The sequence below is a fragment of the Drosophila obscura genome, unplaced genomic scaffold (assembly GCF_018151105.1).
Source record: "Drosophila obscura isolate BZ-5 IFL unplaced genomic scaffold, ASM1815110v1 contig_46, whole genome shotgun sequence".
Lineage (NCBI taxonomy): Eukaryota > Metazoa > Arthropoda > Insecta > Diptera > Drosophilidae > Drosophila > Drosophila obscura.
Genome location: NW_024542835.1, coordinates 2,163,180 through 2,176,846, shown reverse-complemented (window position 1 = coordinate 2,176,846; position 13,667 = coordinate 2,163,180). Strand labels below are relative to the sequence as shown.

Here is a 13,667-nt window from a genome sequence, read left to right as displayed (position 1 = left end):
TGTTATTTACTTTGCTCTCTCTCTCTCCAGCCATTGTTGTTCCTGTGGTGCGTTTGTTTTCTGGTTTTACTTGGATTTGCAGGGTATGTTAGCGCAGCAAGGTGGAGTTGCTTTGCTTTCGCTCATGGGAGATGATAAACTGCACTGAGTCTACCCTTATAGGTACATTGATATAATTTAAATAAATATAATATAATAGTTTACATAAATAATAGTGCACTCGACAATTATTAAGGGTGTTCAACTTTGCTGAGAATATTCAACGAATATTTACGCGAAACTCAGCAGTGTAACGCAAAAATGAGCACCGACATGAGCACGAACATGTCGAGACTTGTCCAGAAAAAGCAAAAACACAAATTTGTTCACGCAGAGCGGTTGTGTAGCGGACGCCGTGCCCGTTTTGATTCGATATAAATTCAAATTATCCAAATTCGAGGCAAAACTCAGTTTTTGTTTTCCGCGTTCTTGGCGTTTTGTTGAATATTCGGGACGACGACGGGTTATGTTATCCAAAGAGTCGGAATAATCGGATATAGAAATCGAATCCAATCCACGCTCAAAATCGAAAGTGAAATTCGTGGAACGGTGAACCAAACACAACGCGACGACGTGCAAGGTGATTTTTTGAATGGAGAAGTAAAGTAAAAGAGAAACAAATTCAATCCAATCACAAATCAATCTACCAATTAAAGGCAATTCATAATTAGTATTATATCGATGCTAAAGTGTTTAACAGTTTAACAACAACCCTAAAGAATTAATCATAATCAAGAATCCAGGTGATTCGGTGTGCAATACTATTGAGAGCCGGAAAACATTCAATATTGTTGAATCAAGGTACGCAAAACGGTGTAAATTTTTGGTCTGGCATAAAGGTATACACATTCGTCGCTGCCCCCACTCACAATCCCCCCCATGATGCTGCAGCAGTGGGGCTTGTATGCAACAACAAAAAGACAGAGACAGAGTGAGAGAGAGAGAGAGAGAGAGATATTTCCATGAGCCAAAACTCCCAAAACGAAGTCTGTTGTTGCTGGAAGAGAGAATGAGAGTACGTGAGAGCCAGAGTTGAGCAGAAGTTAGAAGTTGTTTTTGTGCAGCATCCCATGTGCCTGCCTGTGTGTGTGTGTGTGTTTTTGCAGAAATTTTGCCATCCTTCCTTCCTTGTCCTTCTCAACTGAAGTTGTGTGAGAGAGTACAGGAGGAAAGGCGATGGAGTGAGTGGATAAAATATTGAGTTTCAATTGAATGAGTACCATGTAAAGATCTACCTCTTTTATAGGCCAGGTAGAGAGGTTACTGGTTGAAATGAATACGATGGATTTGTGTGGATAGAAAACTGAGAGAGGTATAAAATAAAATTATTTGTAGATCACGAATTATAGATAAATCATTATATCAATGGAACAGATAGATCGTTTGGATTTGAACGCGATTACAGTGATAAATAAATATAAAATGCCAAATAATTCAAAAGATTTACGTAAATGTGTAGTAGGATTAACAGATATTTTTATTTTATTTTACTTATTCCATTAAATGTGGATACCTAGCTGTATAAATCGCCTTCAAAAAATCATATTTACATATGTACGAGTGGTAGTAAAGATGGATCTACCTCTTACAGAAATGTAACCCACTGATCTTTAAGTAGTAGATTGAGATTTTTATTTCCTATTCCAGCCAAAGTACAAAGTATTCCACTAGCCCGAATTAATTGTACCACAAAGTATTAGGTCCGCAGTATTCCTCAGAATTCCCACACACATGAGAAAATTTCGTATAATTCTTTTATTTTTTTACTATTTTTGTTTTGTATAGGACTACAATTACAATCCGTTTTGTAATTTATATTTCGTTATCAGGAAGAATCTCAGCTGATTCTGTTTTGATTTATTTCATTTTATTCTCTCAATTAATTCTGTTGTACGAGTGAGTGTCAGTCGAGTACAATGACTTTTTGTACGAATAATCGCCTGAAAACATTGTATAATCATGTATTATATCACACTTTTAGACACTTTGTCACACACAAACTCTCTCTCTCTCTCTCTCTCTTTCTCCCATGTGAGGATTTCTCTCATTTGTTTATAAACAAATACCAATTGTTTCAGGCATAGAACCGGCGAATGAGATTATTCATAGTTTATTGAATGGTAGATAGAGATTAGGTATATATGTACATATGTAGAACAGGAGGCATGTATAGGAAGAATCTATGATATTTTTGATTGAATACCGATTAGGTTTTATTTCTTAACATATGAATTCTTTCTGTATCGACCCAAAACAAGACAGAAGATGAATTTGCATGGCTTTTTATTGCCCTGACCATCCATCCACTCAATGATATTGTTCCGAGGACAGACATAAACCGATTTGTAGTTTGTTGTTTCTTCTTTTCAAAGTCGAACATGTTTCAAGAACAATCCATAGAAAAAAGAGAAAAATAATAGCTAATGAGTGAATGAAACTGAGGGAAAATGTTACGTATCGATTCGATTGCCAAAATCAATTCCAATGAACGATGAATCGAATTTCTTTGCACTCACAGCCGCAGATAAACGAAAGACAATGTATTTCGAAGATACTTTTCTCTACAGATCTGCCTCGGGGCCTCAGGGCCGGCTCTAATCAACGCGAGGTTGTCCCTCCAGCCGTTTGCCCCTATTGTTATTAATCTTTTCGGCTTTCGGTTAATCTTTGAGTTTTCTGTTGTCGTTTTTTTTTTCTGGCCTGCATACAATTTGCAACACGTTTTTTGTCTTGTCTTTTGTGTCTTTCGTCCGCTTTCCATTTCACTCGATTGACTCGTGTTCTGCCTCATCCTCCCCCCTGGGGGCTTCCATTTCAGCTCTCATATCCATGAGAAGGGTATCCATCGAGGAGCAATCTTGGGCATTTCAACATTCGAAAGTTTGTTTTGGGTGTTAATTGGGTTATGAAATGCAATTAATTAAGTCTCAAACCTCTGACTAACTGTGGAACTATGGGATCTACTCACTTTTAAAACTATGAAACTACAGATCAGTAAAATATTAACGAAATAATATATCTAGGAAAACAGCGCCAGCTGGCTGTTTCAGTCTACATTCCTGCTGCTGCTCCAACAAATAAAATTCTAATGAAATTCACTCACAGTGACACAATTATGCGATGCCCTCAGGTGTAGCTGGCTTGGCTCGGCTCGGCTCGTAATTTGCATATGGGATCTTCATACAAAAAGTATCTCTCATACCCCGCTCGCGGGCTTCGGGTGAAGAGTCGTAAAAGAGTAACCCACATTGGCCCCCACTTGGGGTTAGGTTTGGGGGCTTTGGCTTTCCTAACGGACCCGAAAAGTTATTACTATAAGTATTTATTTTGTAGTTTTCTCATTTGTTTGCTCTGCTTTGCGCAATCTTTCTATGAAGTGTGCAAAAGTTTTGTGTTGGTGCGGCCTCGTCTCGAGAGGAGTCGTCAGGGGAGTCGTTCGTCGTGTGGAGTGGAGTTTTTTTCGGTGGGTCGGTCCGAGTAAATAAACAGCAATAAAAGCGCCGTTAGATGAGCCCCCCACCACCCATTCAATTTGCATGAAATGTGGCAACTATCAGAACATCTCTCGGATCAAACCTACCCTGTAGTATCGTAGTATCAACATAAGAGATTTCAATAGTTAGCTGCCGAGGGCCCTCTTTTTATTTAAGATAATTTTTGTTTTAATTTTTATAATTTTCAGAATTTTACGCTTGTATTAAATTGTGTTTTTGTGTGGCTGAAACTATTCCCACAATCTTATTCTTTACACAAACAGACCTACCCAAAGAATATAATTACTTTTCCCCCTTCCCTGCCACTCAACACTAAGGTCATTGCCTTCACCTGATCGAAACACTTGAGTATTTTGTATCCCCTAAAATAAACAGAAGAGAATATTCTATAGTTAGACTCAAGTTCAAATCGAACAGCAGTCCTCCAGTAAATGATTGTCTACTCTTTTCCGAGTATTATCAGAATTATCAGAACGGAACGAAAACCCAAGACTGAACTCGAGTGCCAAAGTTCTAGCTAACATCGTGTTATAGAACTACTCGTACAACTTTGTGTGGAAAGATACGCTGGGTAGATAGGCATACAGCGGTGCTTATCAGCCGCAATGAAACCTCCGATTACGACGGATCTCTACGTCATTGATGAGGAATCAAGTTTGTGTATTATCGCGAAATAAAATGATAGCTATGCTGCGATGGTAAAGTCGTGAATAACTTCCTCCTAAATATGATGACAAATACTGCGCTTCCAACGAAATGCCAGGTGAGAGTCCCCACTGAGACCCCACGAAGATGGAGACAAAAAGACAGAAAGAGCAGGTGCTTCTGTGAGAGTAGAGAGTAGAGTATAGTATCTGTCTCAGCAACAAATACTCTCCAGCTAGACAATAATTGATGCCCGCCAAATGTGGTTTTTTGTATTGTTAAATTTAGCATCAGATCAGGCAATGCTATAGAGAGCGACAGATCTATAGGCTAAAGCCGTCAAGTGCGTCACATTGTCTCTCTACAGATACGTCTAGAGATACGTCGCACGAGCACGAGTACTCGTATGAGTGCGCGGGTATTTGTAGGGTTTCTTGATCTAGCCTAAGCTGCGAATCAACGAAACTACAGCTGGAAATATCAGCTGATACGAGGTGCTGCCCCTATCTCCTCTCTCTCTTGACCATTCATTATTCTTATCAGCCAGAATGTTCCCTTTATCTTTTTGCTTGTGGCACTGATAAAAGACACTCGGAAATTAGCTAATTTCTGGCGGCATGTGTCGCTGGGAAGTTTCGCTGCGAATATATTAGATAGAGGCCCGACCCCCATTTGGGAACTGGCTATGCAAATGAAACGTTTAATCAACATGAGATTTCTGATTTCTGAGCATGTTTAGATACGTAAATGAGATACATAGATACTACGCTGATCAGATATAATTTTTGGCATTGGAATATTCATCGAGGATTTAAATGTAAGAGTTATTTGGTCAACTAATTATATTTTCTATGAGGTTTTATCCAGTCACAGCAGGCGAATGTTTATCCGAGGGATGTGCTGGAAAAGGTTCTGTTTATTTTTTTCGTTATTTGTTTTAAAAATGGTAACAGAATCAGTGCATAATCGAATTTCTGTTTAAATAACAATCCAGATACGATTACAATTACAATAGAAAGGAGTTTTTCACAAGGTCTCCGATATCCATTGATCCACTCTATGGCTTAACCTCTTGGGGGACAACACAATCTTCTGCACTCAGCCTCTTCGAGCTGTTAAACAATTAAGCATGACACCTTCAATTGAAATTGATTATGGAGACGACATCATCTCATCCACGCACTGCCTTAATTAACGCGATATACTTTTGTACGAAAACACGAAAAGGAACGTGTGAGTCGCTTCTTTGGACGCGACTGTACTTTTATACCCGTACTCAGTCAGTATATAAATTTGTTAGCTTATGATTAATGTAGAATTTTAAAATATTTTACATTTAAAATGCAGATTCTACATTCACAATGTAGAGGGTCTGGGTCTGGAAACAAAATTTGGTTGCTCCAGCTTTTATAGTCCCTGAGAACTAGGCGCTCACCAAGACGGACAGACGGACTGAGAGACATAGCTATTTTGACTCGGCTATTGATGCTGGGTGGGGGTGATGGGGTCGGAAACGTTTCCTTCTGTGCGTTACACACATCCACTTTTACCACAAATCTAATATACCCCTTAACTCTTTTTGAGTACGGGTAAAACAAGGCCGAAACAAGCAGAGATCTTCACTTGACGACCAATTATGTTTGGAGCAGAGCTTCGGGCATACAAATCTCAATGCTGAATGGGTTTGTAGGAATTTCCCTGTCAGAGAAAGGAGACCTTCGCTTTGGCTATCGGACTTTCCGCTTTTCGTGGGTGCCGCCGCCAAGACAGTGACAAGTGCACTGCCCACAGCCAGCGAGCATGTGGCTATAACTGTCGTGGCTAGATTTCTGTTCTGCAGCTTTGTATCTCTGTATCTTTGTATCTGCCTCCGGTAATGGAGACCACGCATTCAAAAGACATTCAATACGCTGCTGCCTCAATGAGAATTCGTTTTCCTTTTGTCATCGCGAATTGGGTCTTGGTCGTGAGACCATAGACAGCCACACGCCACGCACGGGGGCGTAACGCACTTGATGAGCAATCTCTTTCGTTATTTTCGTTTTCAAATTTTCAAAAATTCTCAATTCTCTGTCGCTCTGCCGCTCTCTTGATATGTGGGTCAAGTCCAAATTGGAAGGCAACTTCTGTTTCTTTTTCTGCCTTAGAAAAAGTGAAATCGCAAAGTCTTTTTTATTTTAATTTAAAAGCTGTAATTAACTCTTAATCATCGGCGTTTTGTTCGTTCTTCTTTGATTCGTGTTGGCATCTCTCTCTCTCTCTCTTTTGCATCTCCCTCTCGAATTATCACTTGCACTTTTGTCGCAAGATTCTGTGCAATTAGCCAGCATTTTTCCTCCATCTGTCATTTGCATTTTCTGTTTATGTTTCTGTCATTCCCCGTCGCTCCATCGGATGTCGTAATTAGAGTTTAATTATTTATATTTATAAGTTGTTTCTCTCTATCACGAGTGCTAACACCTTGACAAGTGGCTAATGGAGATATTGGCATTGGGGCGATCTGTCTAGACGGCAGGCGAGGAATACCTACTCAATGACTGGGTAGAAACTTTGATTTTGGCTTTGATAAAAGAGCTACGAATGCCTTTTGAAGATGTGAATATTTCGGAAATGTGTACGCATCTGATTTCAACTAATATTATTTGATTCCAAAATATTTATTCTCACTGGGTGTTTGTGTTGTGTTCCGAGTGCATTCCCTGCACGAAAACCACTTCCTCCTTGCTGCTAAGGCACTCTGGAAGAGAGAGAGAGAGAGCGGAAGAGTCAGTCAGGGAACTTTTTTTCTGCTCAGCCACACTGGGAGAGAACGAGAATTCAGTATTATTTATAGTTATAGAAATTTTAAATCACATCCATTGTTAGATTCCCAGAGTAGAGGTTTCACGAAGCTCTCAGATATGTAGTTAGAAATATTGTTGATTTTTTTGTATTGATTTTCCTTGGTTTTTTTGCTGCTTTTCTGTCCTGTCTGTGCAAATTGGCATTAGTGGCAGACAAACAAAAGTGCAGTGTCAGGCCCAAGTTCGTTTTTAGTTTGGCTCAGAAGATTACACAACCTGGCCGGGGGCTGATAGCCGGGCCAACAAACACTCAACGAGGCGTTATCGATGGAGGGGCTGCCAGCCCACCTGCATTCGCGCACCAGAGACGCAAGAGAGACGCCTAATTAAGTTTTGTGCATGTCGTTGCAGCTGAGACTGAGGCTTTGCCTTTGCCACAGAGGCACACAGAGACCCAGAGAATATGGAAAGTGCAGAAAACAAATTGAAAAATTGCATATTTTTACAAAGTTCGTGGGCTTGACTCGATACGAGTGAGCGCCCGGTCTGGATTTGATTTACACAGCGAGATTTCTTCAAGAAATTTAATTAGTATTTCCCAAACGATGGAGAAACTCCTCCTCCATGACTCGGCGTTGTGAGTGGATGGCTTGATTGGGAAATTACACATTCATTCTGATTCACTATCCACACGTTTCATAATTAATTAACCTCTCTTCTTGATATTTCGTGTGGTTGGTAGTGAAATTAAATTTAATTGAAACTGACAGAAATGGAAATGGGCATTATGGTTATAATGTGATGATGCTGCACAAGCGATTCCTGGCTTGACCCAAACTTCAATTGAAAAGAAACTCCATTCCCCTGGAATATATGAGAATATAATTGAAGTACAGTACGTTTCAAAATGATAAAGCTGTTGCAGCCACAGATTGAAATGAAAACTGAGAGGATTGGAAGAGTATAAACCAATCGTATTCCTCTTTATGCTTAGATAAATGACTCAAATCGATAATTTGGTGAAACACTAAAAATCGGAAATTCCAAACATCTAAAATAAATCGAATTAAATTTACTTCTTGCGTAAAAAATCGATCAAATATCGCTCGAAGTAATCGATAGTTTATCGCAGTTAATGGCCGATTGCCTTCGACAACTGATATATACAGTTAGTGATAAGTTAGTGGTAAATAGAAACGATAACAGTTACATCGTTTATCGCTTCCCACTTTCCCCTGTCTGATTGCTAGTTCTGACAGGCACTGTGTCTTCTTCCGTTCCTCTTCTTGCACACGTATCCTTATCCATAAATTATACACGAAGCGGGTGTTCCGTTAGTCTTCCGATTCTCCTACTCCTCGTTCTCCTTCTTCTGCGCTGACCGCAAAAAGAATCATCGCATTTCATCACCCACCCGCACAAGAACCCCCTCCCACCAGCAACCGCCTTTCAGCGCTTATCGCGGGAGAGATCTGAGACTCAGACTTCTTCGTATTGAGACTGGACTGGAGTGGTATTAATGCCTCAGAGATTATGCCCATGACAACAGCATCAGTAACAACTGCAGCCCCAACAACAGCGTATATCATTTACCGTTTAAAAAGGAGGAGATATTTATGCACTTGAAAGCCACAACAAAAGTTGTTGCCTCAACCGCAAAATAATGAGTTGCAACAGTACTAAAAAACCAGGCCCCAAGAAGAAAGAGAACTCTGGCGAAAAAAAAAAAAAAAAAAAAACAAAGACCAAAGACAAGCTTTGGGCCAAGAGAGAATTTCATCATTTTATCGGATACGAAGCGTCGCGTCGCGTCTGTCAGGCGGCAGACGTGTTCTTCGAGGAACGTTTTAGGTCAAACCGCACCCGCCTGGGACCTGGTCTGTGCCCTGGTCTGTGCCTGGGCTCAGTGACTCCTTGGACTGGCCAAGCCACTTGAGTGTCTGTCGGTCAGTCGCTTGTCGTCTGTCGTCTGCATCCTGTGTTGTGGGGAATATTAAGTTTCTGGATCTACAGCAAACAGCTGTGTGCCTGCGTCTGCGTCTGGAGGTACGAAACCCGTTTAGATCTCAACTTGTACCTACGGCAGCTGTAAACAATCAGAGCCAACTGCCTGCCAGGCACTCAGCCATGAAAAATGAATGATGATGATGATGTTTCAGTCAGAGGGGAGGGGATAGTGGAGAGTGGCGAGTGGCGACTGGAGAGTGCTCCCTCCGCAGAGACAGTCATTGACCAAAAAGCGCCTTCCTACTGTCTACTGGCTTCTGGCTCCTGGATATTCTCGATGATTTCGAAGAAGACTTTGGCTGGAAACTTGATTTTGTATCTACCCCAAAAGTGCGAGTGCGAGTGCGAGTATCTCTCTGCTGACTGCCCTTTGAGACTTGTTTGGTTTATGGCCTGAGAGGTTGATATTTGTTTGTCGTAGAGGAGGAAACCGGTTGCCAGGTTCATAGGCGATTCCTCTCTCCCTCTCTCTCTCTCTCTCTCTGGTCTCTCGCGTATTTTGTTGCACTTCTTGTTTTAGAACTTACTTTACTTGCAGTTTGTGGCATTGTGAGGGTTAGTTATCTCTCGGAACAGTATGGAACAGAATCAGTTATAAATTAAACTTGTTTGGACCTGTTTTGATTGTGGGATGGCTAACCCTAACCCCTGACGATCAAGAGTTTATTGACTTTGTCTTCAAGAGTATCTCATGGATGCATTGTCCATGATCTCTCCTTCTCTCTCTCTCTCTTTCTCTGGTGGCCTCTGAGATTACTACTCATTCTGCAGGTTGCCATAAAAAGACTTGCAAGTGGACCTGCCACTGTCGGCGGCAGGCGGTGGTGGAAACTGGTTAAAAAAAAACTCTCAAATCAAAATGTTTGACTGTCTGCTGCATTTGGTGCACATTTCTGCCGGTTTCTCTTTATGGCCAAGACAAGTTCTTGACACTCACTCGCAGTGTGAGTGGAATGGGCAGAGGGGGCGCAAGCGCAACGCCCACGGCCAGATACAAAGGTATCTGCAAGAAGAATGCTATGCTGTGTGCGAATATCTATGGCTGCTTGGGCCAGCATTTTAATATTCGGTTGCAGCCGAGTGATTCGACAAACGCAGGGAGCACTCAACGGAGCGTGCCACACCAGCCACATGCAACACATGCCGCCTCCTCCTCCTCCTGCTCCCCCTCCTGTCCTCAGGTCGAAGCGTAGGTCCATTATTCGATTGCCCACATAATAAATGATGTAAAAAGTAGGCCCCGCACCGCCCCCGCCACCGATCGAAAGGCGTCGAAGTGGGTGGAGAGTGGGCGAAGAGTGGAGTGGAGGTCTGGACTGGAGTGGAAGAGAAATTCAAACTATAAAATAATTACACAAAATATTACACTTTTATTTGCTGATAATGTGTTTCGAAACTCTTTTCGGCAATCTTTTTTTCTTTCGGGTTTGCTGGTCGGTCAGTAATGAGGAATCAAATACTCGACTAATGAGCATCCAACCACTCCGTATGTTATATATTTTTTATATGGTAAGCATGGTAGCTTTCAGGCATTTTTCAGCCACAATTATGCAAGAGATGGGTTGCAAAACGTTAAAGGTACTTCCTCTCATGAGCAGAGAGACGATTCAATGAATAATAGACATCTGATTTAGCTAAAATCTGTTCCATCTGACGTTCACGTTACCGTCTATCGACACGCTAAATTAGTTCACTCTGAAAGATCATAAAAATATTATTGATAATATTTTTAAAGGGAAATAATAAATATTTATGCCAGAAAACGGGAGTTTTTTTTTCAAAGTAACTTATACTTCTCATCCTCCATAAAGATCAATCTCCATCTTTGTGAAATTCGTATAGGAAACACCTAAGGAAGCCTTATAGATACCCCAGTGGCATAGCCATAGGCCATAACCATAACCGTTTAGGTGCTGTCCCATATGCCTCATAATGATCGTGTTGCACAGATTTGGGGGATTGGCTGTGAGCCTGAGCCTCAGATGAAGACTGAGATCAGCGCATGCCTGACTACTGTGCGCTGTGCAGGTAAATCAAGGTGCGCTCGGACGGGTGGACCATTGGACCTATCTCCACTCTCCATTCGGGTGTCTGGCTGGGGCTGTGGCTGGTGCTGGGACTGTTTGGGGTAACTGTTTTCGAGTATTTACGTTAATTTACGCCAAAACTGTTGAATACTCGTAGATTTCGCTGTGGTGGTGCCGTTGTCTGCTTTCGGTTTCATTATGAGTGGAAAATCATGCAACGGCAGCCTGGCTTAGGCCTCGGCTTGCATCTGACAGTTGCACACTTGGATACGCGGATTGCCGGGTTGCAACACCCATTTTGTATCTTTCGCTGGCCCGTTGGCTCGTTACTCGTGCGGTTAATCATATTTCGCTGTCGTCTCGGCCGTCTGTCTGTCTCTCAGTTAAATTAGCAGCTGCACATAGCAATCTTTTTTGTGGCTCTTGCTCTCAGGATGAAGGAGATTTTCGCCAGCTTTTGGTTTGGTGCCATGCCGCCTGTGGGGCTGCAGATAAGTCGAATAGCCGCCTCTTCTAGGGGCATTGTGGGGGTCGCTCCTAATTGGATTTTCCGTCTAGCACACATTGTTTTCCCGTCCACGCTCTGATTCGGGCATTGTCAATAGTGTCAATTGGATTTGAGAACTGCTTCGTAACAGATATTTATGGGAAAAGGTGGTGAGGTGGGGGGCGAAGTGCGGGTGTGACGGCAACTAATTGAAATCCCCAATAATAATATTAATTTAATGATCCAGGCTACTTTAAAAAGTGTCTTTGGTTACGTCTACGATGGATGCCGATGGTTTTATTATTATTATTATTTTGATGCTCCACAAACATTGAATTTGTTTTCGTGGCCCACTTAAGTCTCCAAAAAACCATTCGGGAATCAATAAAAGCTACGAAACAGCTGCAAAATGTTTGACCAGCAGAACAGCATTAAAGTTTTTTTATTTTTTTTATTTCTCTGACGCTTTCACTTGCCAACATTTTGTGATTTTCTTTTGCCTGCTGTCTGTTTACTTGACGAGTGGAAACCAAAAGAGTCTTAATTGTTTTATGCAATTTAAAAGTATATTAAACTGAGGAAAAGCATAAATACTTTCAGGAGATCATAAATTAAATGGCTAGAGCCCCGTTTTCGGGGGATTGTTCGCGGAAACGAAGAAACCCAGGAAGCCCCCATTCGATACTCAGTGAAAAATTGCCCAACCATGCAAATTATTAAACGAAACAAAGCAAAATGTATTTATTGCATCTGGGACGTGATTCACGGCTAAGAAAACACGATCCCAAGACCTGCGAACCTTTCGATTTCTGCGACGCATAAGGAGGGGCCATATCTGCAGTTAATCTCTTAATATATCGCTTTGTCATTAGCTTTTGTTTTCGCTGAATTTATGAATCGATTTGAATGTTCAAAAGATGAAATATGTGAGAAGAAGTGTTTATTCGACGGATACATCATCTCTAAGATATCAGTTCATATTGAGGCATTGTGAATGGATCGAATGTTATGATAGGAATATATCAGCATACTCGTAATACTGAAGGCAAATAAAATCATTTCTGCACTTCAGAATTCTTTCTGCTCAATGCCACATGCAGGACCCCTAGGTTTTCTCTTCCTTGCTTTATTCTCTCGCAGTGTTGCTTAGAATTAAATATCTGCTATGTTCTACAACATAGTTTCCTAATCAACGTGATTTATTGTAGATAAATATAGCTCAAATCAAACTCATTCCGCACACAAAAATGTATCCGAAAATAAAGCACTTTTATGGACAAGACCTTACTGGATTCCCACCATTTTATCATCAGGCACTGACTCACAGACGCCCCCAAATTGCTGATTAGGAATGTTGGGTGGCTTATCAGTGGAATATTATTTTATTTACGCTGTTGCAGACACGCACCGCGATAAGGAGATGGATCCAGAGTGCGAGAATGTGGAAATTCGACCGATATTTACGCTCTGAATGTTAGGATTCCTTCGGCTGTTGTTTACTTTCGGCTAGATGAGGGACAATACCGCGTAAATTGTGTAAATTACAGATAAGATGGAGCGGTTCGTAATGTGGGAAATGGGTCATCTTGTGGGTGGTTTGAAATGTGGGTCAAATATTGAGGCTACTACTTCGAGAGGAATTAATAGAGATTTCGATTTGATTGATTTTGTAATATCAAGTGGCTCGCTCTGTTAAACTATCGATGGAATTATCGATAAATGGAAGGAGGTCTCAACATTTGACAGCTCTAATTATATTTTTTATCAATTTATTTCATTGCAGAGATCTGTACGTTTGTTATCAAAACAAATCGAAGAAACTAGAGCTCTTAAACATCAAGGATTTCTAGGTAAGTTTCTGCCTTGAGTGTTCTATCGTAGACCTAATGATTCAGTAGAGAATTCCAATTTGTTTACCATTCCAATGGAATTTCTAAATGTTTCTGGTGCGTATCCACATTCTTTATGCAAATTCCTGAGCAACCCATTAAGATGCACTCCATAATGAAATGCAAACAGCTTTCGAATTGAATAACAAGTGAAAATTCAGTCCCCTTCTACACTCATTCATCTCAGTCATTCAAATGTTTATGAATAATCCGTAGGAATATTAAATTAGAGACGCATTTCGCTGGTTTATTCGACTGCGTCGCAGTTAGGGAACTGCGGTTCTCTCGGTTCTCGG

At 41.0% G+C, this 13,667-nt stretch overlaps 1 protein-coding gene across 2 annotated transcripts in view; it reads left to right on the top strand.

Annotated features, from left to right (window-relative positions):
* The first annotated feature begins 355 nt into the window (after positions 1 to 355).
* LOC111079817 (dual specificity tyrosine-phosphorylation-regulated kinase 2) overlaps positions 356 to 13,667 on the top strand; it is a 55,031-nt gene continuing 41,719 nt past the window's right edge. For both annotated transcript variants that reach the window (XM_022375129.2, XM_022375126.2), the window contains exons 1-2: positions 356 to 840; positions 13,266 to 13,332. The gene's annotated coding sequence lies outside the window, so the exon portion shown is untranslated. The remainder of the gene's footprint in view (positions 841 to 13,265; positions 13,333 to 13,667) is intronic.